This window comes from Leptonychotes weddellii, chromosome 6 (assembly GCF_054177405.1).
Source record: "Leptonychotes weddellii isolate Sample4059 chromosome 6, ASM5417740v2, whole genome shotgun sequence".
NCBI classification, from domain to species: Eukaryota; Metazoa; Chordata; class Mammalia; order Carnivora; family Phocidae; genus Leptonychotes; species Leptonychotes weddellii.
In genome coordinates this window covers 54,712,235-54,731,017 of record NC_138374.1, presented here as the reverse complement: position 1 = coordinate 54,731,017, position 18,783 = coordinate 54,712,235, and the positions used below count along the sequence as shown (strand labels likewise).

General features: G+C 36.2%; 1 pseudogene; it reads left to right on the top strand.

The window, feature by feature from the left end:
- Positions 1 to 7,457: 7,457 nt before the first annotated feature.
- Positions 7,458 to 7,533, top strand: LOC115944581 (U4 spliceosomal RNA; annotated as a pseudogene).
- Positions 7,534 to 18,783: the final 11,250 nt, after the last annotated feature.

The following is an 18,783-nucleotide window of genomic DNA, read 5'->3' as shown; positions in this document are numbered from 1 at the left end:
GAGCCACCCAAGCGCCCTGTTGTCAATGTGTTTCTTTGCTTTTGTTATTAATTGCCCTATATAATTGGCTGCTCACATGTTAGGGGCATAGATATTTATAATTGTTAGATCTTCTTGTTGGATAGACCCTTTAAGTAGGATATAGAGTCCTTCCTCATCTCTTATTACAGTCTTTGGTATAAAATCTAATTTGTCTGATATAAGGATTGCCACCCCAGCTTTCTTTTGGTGTCCATTAGCATGGTAAATGGTTTTCCACCTCCTCACTTTCAATCTGGGGGTGTCTTTGGGTCTAAAATGAGTCTCTTGCAGACAGCATATCAATGGGTCTTGTTTTTTATTCCAATCTGATACCCTGTGTCTTTTGATTGGGGCATTTAGCTCATTTACATCCAGGGTAACTATTGAAAGATAGGAATTTAGTGCCATTGTATTGCCTGTAAGGTGACTGTTACCATATATTGTCTGTGTTCCTTTCTGGTCTATGTTGCTTTTAGGCTCTCTCTTTGCTTAGAGGATCCCTTTCAATATTTCTTGTAGGGCTGGTTTCGTATTTGCAAATTCCTTTAATTTTTGTTTGTCCTGGAAGCTTTTTATCTCTCCTTCTATTTTCAGTGACACCCTAGCTGGATATAGTCTTCTTGGCTGCATATTTTTCTCATTTAGTGCTCTGAATAGATCATGCCAGTCCTTTCTGGCCTGCCAGGTCTCTGTGGATAGGTCTGTTGACAATCTAATGTTTCTACCATTGTAGGTTACATATCTCTTCTCCCGAGCTGCTTTCAGGATTATCTCTTTGTCTCTGAGACTCATAAGTTTTACTATTAGATGTCTGGGTGTTGACCTATTTTTATTGATTTTGAGAGGGGTTCTCTGTGCTTCCTGGATTTTGATGCCTGTTTCCTTCCCCAAATTAGGGAATTTCCCTGCTATAATTTGTTCCAATATCCCTTCTGCCCCTCTCCCTCTTTCTTCTTCTTCTGGGATCCCATTATTTTTAATATTGTTTCATCTTATGGTATCGCTTAGCTCTCGAATTCTGCCCTTGTGATACAGTAGTTGTTTATCTCTCTTTATCTCAGCTTCTTTATTTTCCATCATTTGGTCTCTATATCACTGATTCTCTCTTCTGCCTCATTTATCATAGCAGTTTGTGCCCCCATTTTTGATTGCACCTCATTAATAGCCTTTTTGATTTTGACTTGGTTAGACTTTAGTTCTTTTATTTCTCCAGAAAGCGTTTCTCTAATAACTTCCATGCTTTTTTCAAGCCCAGCTAGTATCTTTAAAGTCATGATTCTGAACTCTAGTTCCGACATCGTACTAATGTCCATATTGAGTAGGTCCCTGGCCATCAGTATTGCCTCTTGTTCTTTTTGTTGAGGTGATTTTCTCCGCCTTGTCATTTTGTCCAGAGGAGAATAGATGAATGAGAGAACAAAATGCTAACCAGGTAACAACATCCCCAGAAAATATACTCTAAACAAATCAGAGAAGACCTGAAGCTGGGGGAAAAGAAAGGGAAAGAAAGAAAAAAAGAAAAAGAAAAAGAAAAAGAAAAACAAACAAAAGCAGAACAAAATAAAACAAAAAAACAGTATATTATCAAATATGATCAGGCTGCTGCATAGATCAGTGCCACACACTAGTTTTGGGGCGTATTTTGGTCTGTTAGAAGAAAGTGCCTCCCAAAATTTTAAAGAAAGAAAAACTTATATATGTACAAAAATAAGGGTTGGTATGATGAAGGGATGGAATATGACTGTAAAGATGAAAATTATAAAAATTTTTTAAAAGGAATTGATAAGAAGTTGTTTGAAAAAAGAAAGAAGAGGATAAAAAAAAGCAAAAAAAAAGGGAGAGAATGTGATCAGGCAGGAGAGTAGAACAAAGCCATACACTAGAGATTTAGGGTATATTTTGATCTGTTAGAAGAAACTCTATCTCAAAATTTTAAAGAGAGAACAACTTATATATATATCCCAAAAATAAGGGTAACTACTATGAAGGGATAGAATATGACTCTAAAAATTAAAAATAAAAATGTTTTTTAAAAAAGGGATTGATAAGATGTTGATTGAAAACCGGAAAAAGAAAAATTAAAAAAAAAAAGACAGTTAAAAAAAATTAACTTTGAAAGACTAAAGAATCATGGTTAAAAGCCATGAATTCTATGTGCGGTATTCCCCTAGCGCTGGCATTCTGCTATTCATTGATCGGTAAACTTGGTCTTGGTTGGCTGTTCTCACTGATCTTCTGGGGGAGGGGCCTGTTGCCATGGTTCTCAAATGTCTTTGCCAGAGGTGGAATTGCCCTGCCCTTGCCTGGTCTGGGCTAAGTAATCTGCTCGGGTTTGCTCTCGGGAGCTTTTGTTCCCTGCAAGCTTTCCGTACAGCTTTGGAGGAGGAGAGTGAAAATGGCGGCCTCCCAATCTCTGCCCCGGAGGAGCTGAGAACTCGGGGCCCCACTCCTCAGTACACCCCCAGAGAAAAGCAGCCAATCACTCCCGTCTCCCTGGTCTCTGGCCACCCTCCATGCTCACCTGGCCTGTGACCGAGCATTTCTATCTCTGGCACCCATCTCGGTGTCGAGTCTCCAAACCTCACAGATTCCTGGGGTGCGCTCCTGTGCCTCTCCTCCCGGGGGAGGAAGGGGAGTCTCCCCAGATCTGCTGCTTGTTGGGTCCCTGCTGGAGGAGCAGTGGCCCGACTGTGCCTCAGATCACGGTTTATGGCAACCCTGAGCTGAGAGCACGCGCTTTGGCTCTGTCTCTCCAGCCGGCTTCCCCACTCTGATTCCTGGGAGCTCTGCCACACTCAGGCACCCCTGGCCTTTCTGTGACCCCAAGGGTCCTGAGACCACACTGTCCCACGAAGGTTCCACCCTCCTCTTAGCCACTGGAGCAATGTACCTCAACGGAGCAGACTTCTAAAAGTTCCAATTTTGTGCTCCGCGGCTCTATCACTTGCCAGAAGTGGCCGACAGAGGCCCTGTCCCCCGCTGTCTATCCTCCCTAATATCACCTCATATTCACTTCTCCGCATGTCCTACCTTCCAGAAAGTGGTCATTTTTCTGTTCAGAGAGTTGTTGCTATTCTTTTCTTTGATTTCCTGTTGAATTTGTAAGTGTTCAGAATGGTTTGATCCCTATCCAGCTGAATTCCTGAGACCAGATGAAATCCAGGTCTCCTATTCCTCTGCCATCTTGCTCTGCCCCCAATACTGTGCACTTTTAAGAAAAAGATACCTTCTGTGAATCAACGCTGAGAGATTTATATTAATATATAATTAGGTATATTATATATTAATTCTTCAAATTATATGATATATTAATATATTAATATGCATTAATTCTTTGAATTCTATAGAATTAGAATATATATTCTATATATATTCATATATATTCTACATATATTATACATATTAATTCTTCAAATTCTATAGGATTACAAAGCTCCTTCTGTATTACTTTATTTTGAATATCAAAGCTCTATTTGGGAAAGACAATGTCAATTGATAGTTAAGGAGATCATCAGACAGAATGCTTTTTAAAAAGGAAAACAAAGAAATCAAACAGATTTACTAATTATTTAGTGATACCTTATAACTATAAGCATGTTGTTTTGTAGATAAACCTCTTAATTTAAAAAAACAACAGAATAGAGATGAGTCTGTGATGATGTGGAATAGGAAGCCCTAGGAATCTGCCTTCACACCTAGAAAATAATTGCACTGACAAAATGTCTGATGTAACTATTTTGGAACTCTGGAATCTATTGAAGGCTTATACTTTCCAGGGGAAGGCTTGAGTGTTAAAGTTAATTTTAGTCAATTTTAGCTGTTAGCACAGTAACATCTACCCATTCTTCACCTCCAGACCCATGATAGGCAGCTGTATAAATGTTCTAGGAACAGTTTGCTTGTTGCTTGTGGGAGCAGAGATGCAAAAAAAAACCTGTGCTCCAAATATCAAAGATCTGTGTCTGATCAGTAATTTCTGCTTCTGATCTTAGAGGTGCAGACAAGGAGGTGAACAGTCAGCTATTGTAACTCCTGTTATTGTTGCAAGCCACTACCACTTTGGCTGAAGTGATTTCCAGGATTTGTACCAAAAGATTGGGATCATTCCCTGCATATTTTCAGACCACAATGCTTTGAAGGTAGAACTCAATCACAAGAGGAAAGTCAGAAAGAACTCAAATACATGGAGGCCAAAGAGCATCCTACTAAACCCAGCAGGAGAAGAGAAATAATATAGATCAGAGCAGAAATCAATGAACTAGAAACCAAAAGCACAGTAGAACAGATCAGCGAAACTAGGAGCTGGTTCTTTGAAATAATTAACAAGATTGATAAACCCATGGCCAGACTTATCAAAAAGAAAGGAGAAATGACCCAATCAACAAAATCATGAATGCAAGAGGAGAGATCACAACCAACACCAAAGAAATACAAACAATTATAAGAACATATTATGAGCAACTCTATGCCAGCACATTAGATAATCTGGAAGAAATGGATGCCTTCCTAGAGATGTATCAACTACCAAAACTGAACCAGGAAGAAGTAGAAAACCTGAACAGATCTATAACCACTAAGGGAATTGAAGCAGTCTTCAAAAATCTCCCAACACACAAAAGCCCAGGGCCAGATGGTTTTCCAGGGAAATTCTACCAAACATTTCAAGAAGAATGAATACCTATTATCTGAAGCTGTTCCAAAAAATAGAAATGGAAGGAAAACTTCCAAACTCATTTTATGAGGCCACCATTACCTTGATCCAAAAACCAGACAAAGACCCCATCAAAAAGGAGAATTAGAGACCAATATCCTTGATGAACATGGATGCAATATTCTCACCAAAATACTAGCCAGTAGGATCCAACAGTACATTAAAATGATTATTCACCATGACCAAGTGCGATTTATCCCTGGGCTGCAAAGTTGGTTCAACATCTGCAAATCAATCAACATGATACAATTCATTAACAAAAGAAAGAACAAGAATCATATGATCCTCTCAATAGATGCAGAAAAAGCATTTGACAAAGTACAGCATCCTTTCTTGATCAAAACTCTTCAGAGTATAGGCATAGAGGGTACATACCTCAATATCATAAAAGCCATCTATGAAAAACCCACAGTGAATATCATTTTCAATGGGGAAAAACTGAGAGCTTTCCCCCTAAGGTCAGGAACATGGTAGGGATGTCCACTATCACCACTGAGATTCAACATAGTATTAGAAGTCCTAGCCACCACAATCAGACAACATAAAGAAATAAAAGGCATCCAAATCGGCAAAGAAGAAGTCAAACTCTCACTCTTTGCAGATGATATGATACTTTATGTGGAAAACCCAAAAGACTCCACCCCAGAACTGCTAGAACTCATATAGGAATTCAGTAAAGTGGCAGGATATAAAATCATGGCACAGAAATCAGTGGCATTCCTATACACCAACAACAAGACAGAAGAAAGAGAAATTAAGGAGTCGAACCCATTTACAATTGCACCCCAAACCATAAGATACGTAGGAATAAATCTAACCAAAGAGGCAAAGAATCTGTACTCAGAAAACTATAAAATATTCATGAAAGGAATTGAGGAAGACACAAAGCAATGGAAAAACGTCCCATGCTCATGGATTGGAAGAACAAATATTGTGAAGATGTCAATGCTACTTAGAGCAATCTACACATTCAATGCAATCCCCATCATAATACTATCCACTTTTTTCAAAGAAATGGAGCAAATAATCCTAAAATTGTTACGGAACCAGAAAAGATCCCGAATAGCCAGAGGCATGTTGAGAAAGAAAAGCAAAGCTGGAAGCTTCACATTTCCAGACTTCCAGCTCTATTACAAAGCTGTCATCATCAAGACAGTATGGTCCTGGCACAAAAACAGACACATAGATCAGTGGAACAGAATAAAGAGCCCAGAAATGGACCCTCAACTCTATGATCAACTCATCTTCGACAAAGCAGGAAAGAATGTCCAATGGAAAAAAGACAGTCTCTTCAACAAATGGTGTTGGGAAAATTGGCCAGCCACATGCAGAATGAAACTGGACCATTTCCTTACACCACACACAAAATAGACTCAAATGGTTGAAAGACCTAAATGTGAGACAAGAGTTTGTCAAAATCCTAGAGGAGAACACAGGCAGCAACCTCTTCAACCTCAGCCACAGCAATTTCTTCCTAGAAACATCGCCAATGGCAAGGGAAGCAAGGGCAAAAATGAACTATTGGGACTTGCTTGCCAACACTTGTTTCTTGTGTTTTTGATTTTAGCGTTTCTGACACGTATGAGGTGATATCCCATTGAGTTTTGATTGCATTTCCCTAATGATGAGTGATGTTGAGCACATTTTCATTTGTCTATTGGCCATCTGGGTGTCTTCTTTGAAAATATCTCTGTTCATGTCTTCTGCCCATTTTTTAATTGGGTTATTTGATTTTTGAATGTTGAATTGCACATATTTTGGGTACTAACCCTTTATCATATATGTCATTTGCGAATATCTTCTCCCCTTTAGTAGGTTGCCTTTTAGTTTTGTAGATTGTTTCCTTTGTTGTGCAAAAGCTTTTTATTTTCGTTCAATTCCAATAGTTTATGTTTGTTTTGTTTCCCTTGTCTGAAGAGACATTCATAATTGGAGGAACTTTGAGATTGGCTGAGATATTTGATTTGACATCATCTGTATTTATTACTTTTTATATCAGATATATTTAAAACAAAGCTTCCCCAAAGAATAAATAATAGTATTGAAGTTTTTTTGTATAGTTTTATTTTTCTTAAATCTTTTCTCCCCCCTCATATTTCCCCAGCCCTTTCCTTCCAGCAACAAAAACGTGCAATACAAATCTGTCATATTATCCTTAGATATATTATTATCAAGAAAACTTTGAGACATAATTCAAATTTTCAATTATTCTAATTAAAGTAAATACTTAGATTTATTTGAAATGGTTATAATAATATTTCTAGGAAAGAAGAGAATTATTTACCTCAGTTACTTTCGTAGGGGGTAGTATTTTACTTAAGTACTTGCTAATACTCTCTTCTGAGTAGTTATCTTTTTTGCAAGCACACTTTAACTCAATCAGTTTTAAAATAAAGTGTTATTTTCCAAAAAGGTACTAGAAGATATTTTCAAAGGACTGAGTCACCTGAATTTTATTACACTTCAATATGGCAAGCTTAATAATAAAACATTGCTATTAGAGCTAACATAATCAATTATAAGATACATTAAAACAAAACAAAACAAAATACTGAGAAAGACAAAGTTCCCAAATAAACTGATTGTTATTAACTGTGAGATACATTAGTATTTATTTAATAGAATATAACAATTAAAAATGTGAATCTTAGAACATGGTATTAAAAAACACAACATAAAGAAAATTCTTTTTCTTCATAGATATTTTATAAGAACTCTCACCTCAAGCTTTGCACAGTGGCAGTATCATAGCCAATGAAGTTTATCTGAGGCACGATTATTGCTAATTGAAAGCTAAAAGAGCTCATCTCAAAAGAAACACAAAACAGCCACAAATGCTACTAAAATATAATTTTAAATTTCCCTGTCACCACCTTTAAAAAAAATAGAAAGAAATGATGAAATTAATTTTAACAATATATTTTATTTAGCCCAATGTATCCAAAATATAATCATCTCAAAATGAATTCTATGTAAAAAAAAAAATGAGATATTTTTAACTTTTGAAATGTGATTTGCAGTTTACATTACAATATATTCCACTTGGCACTACCCATATTTCAAGTGCTTTATAGCCACATGTGGCTAGTAGCTATCCTATTGAACAGCACAAATATAGATTATTTCCATCATCACAGAATGTACCATCGGACAGTGCTGGCATGAAGAGGCAATGGAAATAAGATAGACATTAGTAATAAAATATGATAAATGGTTCACAAAACACAGGCAACAAACCTAGCCTTGGCTGATAGGGATTATTCCTAGAAGTGACATACTTGCATTCTCCACACATGGTAATATACACAGGAAACCACTGATTAATTTGGGGTTTTGATATTTATGTTCAATGATATAGAAATTTTTCCATCAAATGATTATTAATAATGACAACTTATATTTAGGAATCTAATTTCCTAAGCAAGTAATATATGAACAAAACTTATGTCAATCCTTCAAAGATGGTTTCATTCAAAATGTGTAGAGAAAGTTGGTTCTGATGTGATGGTTTATCCTTAGTATCAGTTTGATACATTGTGTCAAAATTAGTATAGTATTTGGGACATTTCTGGTAGTAAATGTTTGTGAATATAGGTGTGCATGTGTGTGTGTTTAAGCTCTAACAAATAGATTCCAGAAACCAGTCATAGAAGTAAAAATAAAGTGAGGGCTTGCAAATAACCTGATTATTGTGATTCTTATAGAACACAAAACCAAACAACACTGGCTAAACTGGTTTCTACAGTGTCTTTATTTATTTATTTTTAAATTCAATTAATTAACACAGTGTCTTTAAAATGTGCTTGTCTAAATGGCTTAGATAATTGCTAAATCATTTTTTTCCTGTTCTTTATTAAAGCAATGTGCAATGGAGGCTCCTATATTTCCCTTATATTCCTTCTCTAAGAGAATGATTATTATAACACAAAACAATGAAAAATTTACTGGAATTTTTATCTTCTCATCCAAATTATGCCTCTCCCTAAATTTCAGAAACAGGCTAAATGTATGTCCATTATCCTTACTCACAGTATCTTGAAACTATAGGAGCAAAATTGCTAAATAACTGTCAAATAGTACTTCTTTCTGGTGGAATGTTCTCCCCCCATCCCATTGCTTTAGACAGGAAGATGGAAAAAAATATGAATAGAAAAGAAAGGAATGAGTGAAGAAGATAAGGAGAGAAAAGTGTGTGTGCATGTGCATGAGTGTGCACACACGTATGTGAAACAGATGGGTTGAGAGAGATCAGCATGTGTCTTGAATGGGGTGGCCCTGGGGATAAAAGTTTAAGTGAATCTTGGCTTCCTTGATACATTTCTTCAGTCCTCAGAGTCTCAGCAGTTCCAACTGGATGGCTGGACTCTTATTATTAGGTTATTCCAAAAAAAGACATTGGAGGAAGAAGGGTTTCATGGCTTTAGACTGTGAGTAAAAAGGATGCTCCTGTCAGTTTTCTATCCAGCACTATTTCTAACTTACTTAACTTGTTACCATAGTCGTTAATTTCTCATGTGTAACATGGCTATTTGCCTGGAGAAAAATACAAGGGTACTACATCATTGACTTTCTATCATCTATTATGGATGTAATATTTTCAAATTCCAGAAGGCTGGTTAAACACGACCTCCCTCAACTGAAGCAGCAGTGAGCATCTGTCATGACATTTCCCTTCTCATATGGAGTTTCCACAGCATCTCTTTAATAGATTTCATTCTTTTCCCTGTTCCTTTAATTAACTTTTCTCATAGTTTTACATAAAATTAATTGGCAAAGGTTGATGAAGGAAAAGATGAAAATACAGTATAAAGGAAATGAGATGTTGACAGTATTCTTAAACCCTTTTAAAACTTAATTAAAAACATGCAGAAAAATGCATAAAATCTAAATGCACAACTAAGAACTTTTTATACAATAAGCATTCCTATAACCATATTTAAGGTCAAGAAATAAAAATTGTTATATGTTGAATATCCCTATAACCACTCTCAAGGTCAAGAAATTAAATGTTATGAGTAGCCTGAAAATCCCATCTCAATCACAAACTGCTCCTTTTTTCTAAAGGCAACCAGTATCCTCAATTTAAAGGTAATCACTCCTTCACTTTCTTTGTAGTGTTACTACCTAAGATACATACCTGAATGAAATAGTTTGATTTTGTCTCTTTTTGAGCATTATGTGGATGGAATTGCACATTATGTATTAATTTAGGTCTGGCTTCCTTTGCTCAATATTATAATTAAGAGATTAATCCATATTACTGTGTATATCTGTAGTTCTAAAGTATATTCAGGATATGAATATACTGCAATTTATATACCAGTTTTCCTTCTAATGGGCATTTGGGTAGTTTCCAGGTTAGGGCTTTTATGATCAATGCTGCTATGAATATTCTTGCACATGTCTCTGAGTTCACATATGAATACGTTCTTGATGTATATATACCTAGGAGAAGAATTGCTGAGTTTTGCATGACTTTAAATTGCTAGATAATATCAAACTGCTTTCCAAAGCAGTTTTATAAATTTACATTCCCTCAAAGTAATGGTATGAGTTTCTCTATATTCACACTAACACCTGGAATTTAATTTTATCTGTTCTTTTGGATACAATTCATTGGAACTTTAAGTTGCTTTTCTTGATGACTAAAGAAATTGAACTGCTTTTCAATTGTTGATTACACATTCAAATTTCTTCTTTATTCAAATCTCTTGCATTTGGGGAGGGTTTCCTTATATTTTTCTTATTGATTTGTAGTTCTTTTTTTTTTTGGTTATAAGTCTTTATAATATATTTCAAATATATTTTCTGACTTTAACTCACTTTTTATGATCAAATTTTATGACTAAATATTAATTTTGATGAATTTTATGATTAGTGACTTTTTTGTTTAAAATATTGATATACCTTGAAGTCATAAATATATTAATCCATATTAACTTTTAGATCCTTTAGTGTTTTGATTTTTGTATTTTGTTCTATGTCCATGCGGAAATTATTTTTAAGTCATGTGAGTTGGGGTTCAATTTTCCTTTTTTCAGATAAGGACACCCAATTGTTTCACTACTTTTACTAAAAAGACTGTAATTTTCCCCTTCTCAGCAATGTTCCCATTGTGTAAAATTAGATGTCCATATAGTCTCTTTTTGGTATCTGAATTTTATTCCATTGGCTTAACTGTCTGTCTTTGTAACCACAACCAACCACACTCTGCTAAATACTGTAACTTTACATGAAGGAATTGTATCTGTAGAATAAGTCTTGCCACATTGTTCTTCCTCAAGGGGAATCTTTTTGTCCTCAATTTTTATAAATAATCTTGATAAGATTTTAAAAATCTATTATAATTTGAACTATATATTAATTTCAGTGAAGTTGACATCTTTTAAAAATGAGACTTCCAAACCTGACCATAACATTGCCCCTCATTAATTTACTTTTAAATTTCTCTAAATAGTATTTCATAGTTTGTCCAAATAGATGGTATGTTACTTTCATTTGATTTATTCCTAGATATTTTATACTTGAAATTTTATTTTATATTATTATTTATTTATTTATTTATTTTTAAAGATTTTATTATTTGAAAGAGAGAGAGAACAAACAGGGGAAGCAGCAGAGGGAGAGGGAGAAGCAGGCTCCCTGCTGAGCAAGGAGCCGGATGCGGGGCTAGATCCCAGGACCCTGGGATCATGACCTAAGACAAAGGCAGACACTTAACTGACTGAGCCACCCAGGTGCCCCTATTTTTGAAATTTTAACTAATATTTTTAATATTTAATTTTTAACTTTTTCTTCTTGTAATAGACTAATACAATGCATATTTGTTTATTTTTATCCACTATCTTATAAAGTCATATTAATTTGAAACTTATTCTACGTATTCTTCCGAATTTTGTACAAAGTCAATCATGTTATTTAGCAAAGTGAAATTTTATTTCTTCCTTTTCAATATCTGTAGCTTTCTCCCCTGACTTACTTCACTATCTAGAACCTTCAGCATTATATAAAAAATATAAAACTAAAAAACTGGCAGAATACTGAAGGCTTTATTACCTAAGTACAGACCCAGAATTGTCAGTTTACACTTGCTTCAATTTGCATGTTTTTGCATTTTTCTAATTCACTTGAAATTCCAAGTGAAAGAACAAAGGGGAATATGTGACTGATCCCAGACTGAGGATTTGTGGAAAGGGGCTGATGAATTAGGACTCTGTGGAAGGAGTACTTTGGATGGTTTGCATGGACTGCTGGCTCCATGGGAAAGCAAGTGTTCTCATTCTGAAGAACATAGGCTGACTAAAAGAAGGAAAGACATAGAGCAGGTTTTGATGGTGATGAATGTTAGTTCTAGATTGAGAAATTTTGAAAGAGATGAGTTATGTATGGAAAGACTGCTTTAAGAAGAGCACTTCTGAATAATTTATGGTTAAGATAAAATCTTTTGAATTCAAATATTGAGATAGGGAAACTGAAGAGACTCCATTTTTAGGAAGACTCTATCTCAGCTGTTTTTCTGCTGGGCCCCATTTGCTCATGTTCTGTATTTCACCTTGCATCTGAATAAACCAAAGAAGCTATATTCCCACTCAAAGGCGGAAGCAAGAGAGTTAATCATTCTCTGAATTTTGTCCTAGGTCCCCAAACACCTGATGACATCTAAGAAGAATTGGATCCCCAACATGTTCTAAGACATTAAAACCTTGGCTGATGCTGGCATTGATACACTCCACCTTTGATGATTTATGAATTAACACCTATTCTTCACCTGTCATGCACCTTGAATCAGACCCTACCCTGGATTCCTGAAGGAACATATACCCTGGACCCCTTTCCAATATAAACCCCTAATCCCAGTGACAGAGATTCACTTTCCTAGTCACCCTGACACTCCATCTACCATACTCATCACTTATGCTATTCAATAAACTCTGTTTTCATTTCCTCCTGGTTCATGTTTGATTTTTATACTTCTTGAAGCCAAGGGCCCTCTCTGGTCCTGCAGGATCCCTTCTGGGTCCTCAGACCTGGCCTGCTTATGTCAGTATGAGTCAAATTCTAGTTCCCTCTGCATGATGAGATAATTTAGACAATAATGATTTTATAATTAACCCTATTATATAAAGAATAATTTTGCTTCTGGTGAAGAGTAGCATTCTGTAGATCAATGTTCCCACTACAAACAACTAGAAAGCCAAATAACATTTAAAACAAAACAAAACAAAATTATTTAAAGATGATAAAGAAATAGTATCAGAAACAGGATTTGAGGGACCAAGATTCCAGAGTAAATCATTCTTGGAAAGATGAACCAGCATTTAGCTACATTTTTTTTCCCCCTCAGGATTTTTGCTAATGCTAGTTACAATGTAATGGACTCAGATTCCAGGTAAATAGTATAGATGGAAGTTCACTGAAGTAGGTAAGAGGCAGAAAAATTAAAGCCTAAAGAGACAAAAAGAGATAGGAGCAGAATACAGAGTTGACATCATTCTGGTTGCTATTACTGCAAAAAAAAAAAAAAAAAAACCTTAGCATCTTCAAGCCATTTATTTTGAAACCATTTTGTTTTGCATATGAGTTTACATATTGGGGTTCAAGAAAGCTTCAGCTGGGCAGCACCTGCTTGGAGTAACTAATGTGTTTGTGGTCAGTTTTCAGCTAAGCTACAGTCATCTGGTATTAGACTAGGCATCTAATATGTCTTGATCTCATGGCTGTATGCTCTCTATCACCTGGGAGTGCAGCTGAATTGGTGGTGGTCAAAGAACCTGTATAAGTCCTTCTCTAGTGTTGCAGTCTTGGGGTAGTCATATTTCTTTCCAGGAGAACCAAATGAAATTACAAGTTGTTGTATAACCTACTGCCTTATTTTTGCCACACACTGTTGAAGCTGTCACAGAGCACCCAGATTCAAGAAGACAGGACAAATACCTCACCTCTCAATAGAATGAGTATCAAACCATTTGCAGAGATATTATAAACCATCACAAATACTCTACTTAATTTTCCTTTAAGATATTTGCTGAATTATAAAGTTATGCCAGGTAAGAGGCTAACAAAATATGCCTTTGTAAAGAATGAGATTGGCCATCTCCAGTGAGATCCAATGAATAATCCAAGATCTTATTTGGAATTCCTGGAGGACTAAAACTAGGTGCAGCAGGCAAAAAAATAAAATAAAAAAATAAAAATAAAATAAAATAAAATAAAAAACAGAGTTTCATCAAAACAGCAATTAAATAGCACATCAAAAGAATCATACACCATGACCAAGTGAGATTTATCTCTGCTATGGAAGGATAGTTCAACATATGCAAATCAACACCACATGAACAGAATGAAGGATACAAATCATATGAGCATCTCAATAGATGCAGAAAAATATTTGACAAAATTCAACACTATTTCACAATAAAAACTTTCAAAAAATTAAGTATAGAAGTACTATACCTCAACATAATTAAAGTCATATATGAGAATCCCACAGCTAACATCATACTCAACAATGAAAAGCTGAAAGTTTTTCCTCTAAGATCAGCAAAAGAGAAAGGTGTCCAGTCTTGCCACTGCTATTCAATATAGTACTAGAAGTCCTCGCCAGAGTAATTAGGCAAGAAAAAGAAATAAAAAAGGATCCACTTTGGAAAGGAGGAAGTAAAATTATCTTTGTTCACAATTTACATGATCCTATATACAGAAAACTCTAAAAATGGCACTAAAATGGTTAGAACTAATAAGTAAATTCAGTGATATTGCAGGATTTAAAAAATCAATCTAGGAAAATCAATTGCATTTCTATACACCAACAACAAATTATGAAGGAAGGAAGGAAGGAAGGAAAGAAGGAAGGAAAGAAGGAAGGGATGGGATGAAGGAAGGAAGGAATGAAGGGAGGGAGGAAGGAAAGATAAAAGAGAAAGAAAGAAAGAAGAAAGAAAGAAAGAAAGAAAGAAGAAAGAAAGAAAGAAAGAAAGAAAGAAAGAAAGAAAGGAGGAAAGAAAGAGGCAATCCTATTTATAATAGCAACTAAAAAATTCCTTAGGAATATTTTAGTCAAGGAAATGAAAGATCTGTTCACTGAACTATAAGACACTGATGAAAGAAATTGAAGAAAATACAAATAAATGGGAAGATATTCCATGTTTATGGGTTGGAATAATTAATATAGTTAAAATGCCCATAATACCCCAAATCATCTACATATTTGATGCTATTTCTATCAAAATTCAAATGACTTTTTTTTTTACAGATATAGAAAAAAAATTCACACATGATAATAGTCAAAACAATCCTGAACAATAAGAACAAAGCTGGAGCCATCACACTTCTTGGCTTCAAAATATATTTAGAAATCTACAGTAATCAAAACAGTGTGGTACTTGCATAAAAACAGACATTTAGATCAATGAAACATAATAGAGAGCCCAGATATAAATCTACTTATGGTCAACACATTATGGTCAATATAAAGGAATATTATTCAGTCATGAGAAAAAAGGAAATCCTGCCATTTGGAACAGCATGGCTAATCCTTGAAAATATTATGCCTAGTGTAATAAGCCAGACACAGAAAGAAAAATACTACATCTCATTTATATGGGGAATTTTAAAACGTCAAACTCTTAGAACTAGAGAATGGTGTTTTCCAGGGGCTGGAGGGTGAGGGGAATGGGGAAATATTGGTCAAAGGGTACAAAGTTTTATTTATGTAAGATGAATAAGAGAAGAAGCTCTACAGCATGGAGACTATAGTTCATAATATTGTATACTTGAAATTTGCTAAGAGAGTTGATATAAATGTTCTCACACACATAAAAGAGGGTAACTATGTGAAGTAATGGTTATGTTGATTAGCTTGCTTGTGGTAATCATTTCACAATATATGCATGTATCATATTAGTATATTGTATACATTAATGTATACAATTTATATTTGTCAATTATACGTCAGTAAGTTGGAGAAAAGCCCAGCACATCAACTTAGATAAAAAATAATTGTGTTAAAAACCTCTTTATCTGTGGGGGGGTGGAACAAGATGGTGGAGGAGTAGGAGACCTGGATTTCGTCTGGTCTCAGGAATTCAGCTGGATAGGGATCAAAACATTCTGAACACCTACAAACTCAACAGGAGATCGAAGAAAAGAATAGCAACAACTTTCTGAACAGAAAAGCTACCACTTTCTGGAAGGTAGGACGTGCGGAGAAGTGAATCCAAGGCAATATTCGGGAGGATAGATGGCGGGGCAGGGGGCATCTGTCAGCTGCTTCTGGCAAGTGATAGAGCCGTGGAGCACAAAATTGGAACTTTTAGAAGTCTGCTGTGCTGAGGGACGTCGCTCCAGTGGCTAAGCAGGGGATGGAACCGTCGTGGGACAGTGTAGTTTCAGGACCCTCGGGGTCACAGAAAGACTGGGGGTGCTGAGTGCGGCAGAGCTCCCAGGTATCTGAGCAGGGAAGCTGGCTGCAGAGACGGAGCTGAGGAGCAGGCTGTCAGCTCGGGGTTGCCATAAACTGTGATCCGAGGCACAGTTGGGCCACTGCTCTTCCAGCAGGGACCCAACAAGTGGCAGATCCAGGGAGACTCCCCTTCCTCCCCTGGGAGGAGCAGCGTGGGAGCACACCGCAGGGATCTTTGGGTTGGAGACTCCACACGGGGTTGTGTGCCAGAGATAGAAACGCTTGGTCACAGGCTGGGTGAGCATGGAGTGCGGCCAGAAATAGGGAGAAGGGAGTGATTGACTGCTTTTCTCTGGGGCACTCTGAGGAACGGGGCCCCGAGTTCTCGGCTCCTCCAGGGCAGAGATTGGGAGGCCGCCATTTTCACTCTCCTCCTCCAAAGCTGTACGGAAAGCTTGCAGGAAACAAAAGCTCGCGAGAGCAAACCCGAGCAGATGACTTAGCCTGGTGGGGCGAGGGCAGGGCAATTCCGCCTCCAGCAAAGACACTTGGGAACCATGGCAACATGTCCCTCCCCCAGAAGATCAGCAAGAACCACCATCCAAGACTAAGTTTACCGATCAATGAGAACGGCAGAAAGCCAGCACTAGGGGAATACTGCACATAGAATCTATGGCTTTTTTTACCATGATTCTACAGTCTTTCAAAGTTATTTTTTTTTAACTGTCTTTTTTTTTTTTTTGAGAATTTTTCTTTTTCCCTTTTTCAACCAACATCTTATCAATCCCTTTTTTAAAAAACATTTTTATTTTTAATTTTTAGAGTCATATTCTATCCCTTCATAGTAGGTACCCATATTTTTGGGATATATATATAAGTTGTTCTCTCTTTAAAATTTTGAGATAGAATTTCTTCTAACAGATCAAAATATACCCTATATCTCTAGTGTATGGCTTTGTTCTACTTTCCTGCCTGATCACATTCTCTCCCTTTTTTTCTTTTTTTTTTAAATCCTCTTCTTTCTTTTTTCAAACAACTTATCAATTCCTTTTACAACATTTTTTATAATTTGCATCTTTACAGTCATATTCCATCCCTTCATCATATCAACCCTTATCTTTGTACATATATAAGTTTTTCTTTCTTTAAAATTTTGGGAGGCACTTTCTTCTAACAGACCAAAATACACCCAAAATCTAGTGTGTGGCACTGATCTATGCACCAGTCATATTTGATCATATTCTGTTTTTTATTGTTTTTATCTTTTTCTTTTTCTTTTTTCTTTCTTTCCCTTTCTTTTAACCGGCTTCAGGTCTTTTCTGATTTGTTTAGAGTATATTTTCTGGGGATGCTGTTACCCTGTTAGCATTTTGTTCTCTCATTAATCTATTCTCCTCTGGACAAAATGACAAGGTGGAAAAAATCACCTCAACAAAAAGAACAAGAAGTAGTACCGATGGCCAGGGACCTACTCAATATGGACATTAGTATGATGTCGGAACTAGAGTTCAGAATCATGACTTTAAAGATACTAGCTGGGTTTGAAAAAAGCATGGAATTTATTAGAGAAACCCTTTCTGGAGAAATAAAAGAACTAAAATGTAACCAAGTCGAAATTAAAAAGGCTATTAATGAGGTGCAATAAAAAATGGGGGCACTACCTGCTAGGATAAATGAGGCAGAAGAGAGAATTAGTGATATAGAAGACCAAATGATGGAAAATAAAGAAGCTGAGATAAAGAGAGATAAACAACTACTGGACCACAAGGGCAGAATTCAAGAGATAAGTGATACCATTAGATGAATCAACATTAGAATAATTGGGATCCCAGAAGAAGAAGACAGAGGGAGAGGGGCAGAAGGGATATTGGAGCAAATTATAACAGAGAACTTCCCTAATTTGGGGAAGGAAACAGGCATCAAACTCCAAGAGGCACAGAGAACCCCTCTCAAAATCAATAAAAATAGGTCAACACCCAGACATCTAATAGTAAAACTTACAAGTCTCAGAGACAAAGAGAAAATCCTGAAAGCAGCTCAGGAGAAGAGATATGTAACCTACAATGGTAGAAACATTAGATTGTCAACAGACCTATCCACAGAGACCTGGTAGGCCAGAAAGGACTGGCATGATCTATTCAGAGCACTAAACGAGAAAAATATGCAGCCAAGAAGACTATATCCAGCTAGGGTGTCATTGAAAATAGAAGAAGAGGTAAAAATCTTCCAGGACAAACAAAAACTAAAGGAATCTGCAAATACAAAGCAGGCCTACAGGAAATATTGAAAGGGGTCCTCTAAGCAAAGAGAGAGCTTAAAAGCAACATAGACCAGAAAGGAACACAGACAATATACAGTAACAGTCACCTTACAGGCAGTACAATGGCACTAAATTCCTATCTTTCAATTGTTACCCTGAATGTAAATGGGCTAAATGCCCCAATCAAAAGACACAGGCTATCAGATTGGATTAAAAACAAGACCCATTGATATGCTGTCTGCAAGAGACTCATTTTAGACCCAAAGACACCCCCAGATTGAAAGTGAGGAGGTGGAAAACCATTTACCATGCTAATGGACACCAAAAGAAAGCTGGGGTGGCAATCCTTATATCAGAAAAATTAGATTTTAAACCAAAGACTGTAATAAG